The 3,409-nt window shown below is 48.1% G+C and overlaps 1 pseudogene; it reads right to left on the bottom strand.

Moving 5' to 3' along the window:
* Positions 1-2,054: 2,054 nt before the first annotated feature.
* Positions 2,055-2,244, bottom strand: LOC108593909 (small ribosomal subunit protein uS14 pseudogene; annotated as a pseudogene).
* Between the last annotated feature and the right edge of the window lie 1,165 nt (positions 2,245-3,409).

Here is a 3,409-nt window from a genome sequence, read left to right as displayed (position 1 = left end):
CATCTGGTGTCTTGTAGTATATGAACCTGCTTTCCCACTTAAACCTCAGGAAATCTCCAGCTGCTGGTTAAATAAGACACTGCTCATCAATGGTGCTTATAGGCTGGACCAGGCCCCAGCTCCCAGATCTCACAGCACCATTCATCTCTTTGGGGCATCTATTATCTCCTTGCTTATTTCTTTGGTGTTCAAAGGGTCAGAGCATGCAAGGTACATACTCAGGGCCTGGAACATAACTAAGGAAGGGGCCAATAATGAACACTCCTAAGCCAAGAGTTCTTCACAGGAGCCCTCACTACTAAACCCACTGAGACGCTAGACTCCTCCCTGTTTTCTAGTGGACTCTAAAGCCTCCATCCCTGGCCTGTGGCTGTGCCAGTTTTGGGCTTGACTATACACAAGTCAGACCCCCTGTGCTGGAAGGGGATGTCCAGTACTCCACATGAGCTGGAACCGAGCCTCTGGGCCTCACCAAACCATCCCACCAGGTTCAGCCCCTTTTTGAAGTTAATCATGGCCTGTTAAAAACATCTAAATTCTGGTCGGGTGTGGTGGCTCACGCCTGTAATCCAAGCACTTTGGAGGCCAAGGTGGGCGGATCACCTGAGGTCGGGAGTTCAAGAACAGCCTGACCAACGTGGTGAAACCCCATCTTTATTTTGCGTATTTTTTTAAGTTAAAAAAAATCTAAATTCCTTTTAGCAAGACACTAAGCTCATAATTGTTTAGTATTTGTACCCACATTAAAAGGACATCAGCTTGTGGTCCTATCAGTGAGAAAATTACTTTTTCCAGGTAAGTGTCTGCCCACCTACTTATCAACGAGGTGTTAAGCTGAGTCAGCCAGTGAGACGCCCTTGATTTGGGGTCCCAATTGTGAACAAACTCATGGCAGGTGCTAGGGAACATTTAGGGGAAAGCAGATTAATCAATGTCAGATTGGGGAGTTGTGGTAGGCAGAGGCCACCCTACAGAAGATCTATCCAAAAGGATGGGAGATGTCATATTGTGTAGGTTGACACTACAATCCCTGGGCAATCAGTGCTCCTGCCTGCCAATCCTCTTGTGCTACCATGTCCTGCCCTCAGGCTGCCTTACCTCCCTCACTGCACAGCTTCCCAAAGAAGCACCTGGGAAGAAGGCCACACACTAAGGCCCAGGGGCAGGCTCTATCTCCATGTAGCTGTGAGTGCCAGCACACAGCTGCTCTGAGCCTGTTTTGAGGCCTCTGTCGTGGTGATAACCATGCATGCTGCTGGCATTGCAGACTGTCAGCAACTTCCTATCTTGCCACACACACAGCAGCTGGGCCCTTCAACCTTTTTTCTTCTGTTTCCCCTGCTTGAAGTCTCCTACCCTAAACCCTGTAAGAAACAGAAACAGGCCAGGTGTGGTGGCTCATACCTGTAATCCCAGCACTTTGGGAGGCCAAAGTGGGTGGATCACCAGGTCAGGAGTTTGAGACCAGCCTGGCCAACATGGTGAAACCTTGTCAGGAGTTTGAGACCAGCCTGGCCAACATGGTGAAACCTTATCTCTACTAAAAATACAAAATTAGCACGGTGTCGTGGCAGGCACCTGCAATCCCAGCTACTCAGGAGGCTGAGGCAGGGGAATCACTTGAACCCAGGAGGCAGAAGCTGTAGTGAGTCAAGATTGCACCACTGCACTCCAGCCTGGGCAGCAGAACGACCCGCTGTCTCAAAAAAAACAAACAAACAAAGAAACAGAAATAGGCCCATCAGCTTGTGGGCACATTTTGCCATATTTTAAAATCTCTCCCTCCTTTTTCTCTCTTTCTCTCTCTTTTTAGAGACAGGGTCCCACTCTGTCACCCAGGCTGGAGTGCAGTAGCACAATCCTGGCTCACTGTACCCTCAACCTCCCAGGCTCAAGTGATCCTCCCTTCTCAGCCTCCCAAGTAGCTGGGACCACAGGCACATGGCACCATGCATGGTTATGTTTTTCTTTTTTCTTTTTTTTTGAAGGGTTTTAAAAAATGTTTATTTTATGTACAAAGAACTATCATGGTTTTTCATGATAGATGTCTTGGATAATCCTTTGAAGATCATTTAGTCCAACTTAATGAAACCTGTATCCTTCACTTACTGATGGAAACACTTGCGGCACATACTGAGACCATATTTCCGGATCAAACCGTGACGGTTTGAACGAACTCAACAAGAGCGAAAACCCTGGCCGAATTTTTGTGGGTGGCTCCAGTACAGCTGCTGGTGACCCATCTTGCTCTCAGAAAGGCAACAAGGTAAAAGGAAGGAGCCCCATTTTTATTTTTTCTAGAGATGGGGTCTCCCTATGTTACCTAGGCTAGTCTCGAACTCCTGGGCTCAAAGTATCCTCCCAACTCAGCCTCCCAAAGTGCTGGGATTACGGACATGAGCCACTGCACTCAAGCCTTGGTGACTCAGTGAGACCCCCACTTCAAAAAAAAAAGAAGAAGAATACGTACCTTGTAATCTCACAGTGAGGTTCACCTGGGCTGATTTATGTAAAGTGGGCCGGGTGCAGTGACTCACGCCTGTAATCTCAGCACTCTGGGAGGCCGAGGCGGGTGGATCACGAGGTCAAGAGATCGAGACCATCCTGGTCAACATGGTGAAACCCCATCTCTACTAAAAATACAAAAATTAGCTGGACACAGTGGCGCATGCCTATAATCCCAGTTATTCAGGAGGCTGAGGCAGGAGAATTGCCTGAACCCAGGAGGCGGAGGTTGCAGTGAGTCGAGATCTCGCCATTGCACTCCAGCCTGGGTAACAAGAGCAAAACTCCGTCTCAAAAAAAAAAAATTTATGTAAAGCACATATTAGAACACATAGAACATGGATGGTCCAGCACAGGATAATGGTTATTAGCTGCTTGCTGCAAGTAAAGGAAGAAAAATGCTGCATCTTGCTTCTAAAGCATTTTTTTTTAATGAGCTGGCCATGTTGGCATGCACCTATGGTCCCAGATACTTGAGAGGCTGAGGCAGGAGGATCACTTGAACACAGGAGTTCAAGGTTGCAGTGAGTTGTAATCGTGCTGCTCCACTCCAGCCTGGGTAACAGAGTGAGGCCCTGTCTCAAAAAAAGAAATATAAATGGCTCACGCCTGTAATCCCAGCATTTTGGGAGGCTGAGGCAGGTGGATCACTTGAGGCCAGGAGTTCAAGACCAGCTTGGCCAACATGGTGAAACTCTGTCGCTACCAAAAAATACAAAAACTAGCTGGGCATGGTGGTGCATGCCTGTAATCCCAGCTAATGGGCAGGTTGAGGCAGGAGAATCGCCTGAACCCAGGAGGTGGAGGTTGCAGTGAGCCGTGATTGTGTTACTGCAAGAGTCCATCTCAAAACAAAACAAAATAGGCCAGGCACGATGGCTCAGGCCTGTAATTCCAGCACTTT

The sequence above is a fragment of the Callithrix jacchus genome, chromosome 1, assembly GCF_049354715.1.
Source record: "Callithrix jacchus isolate 240 chromosome 1, calJac240_pri, whole genome shotgun sequence".
Classification (NCBI taxonomy): domain Eukaryota; kingdom Metazoa; phylum Chordata; class Mammalia; order Primates; family Cebidae; genus Callithrix; species Callithrix jacchus.
The sequence above is the reverse complement of the archived record's forward strand: the minus strand, read 5'-3'. Positions and strand labels throughout refer to the sequence as shown.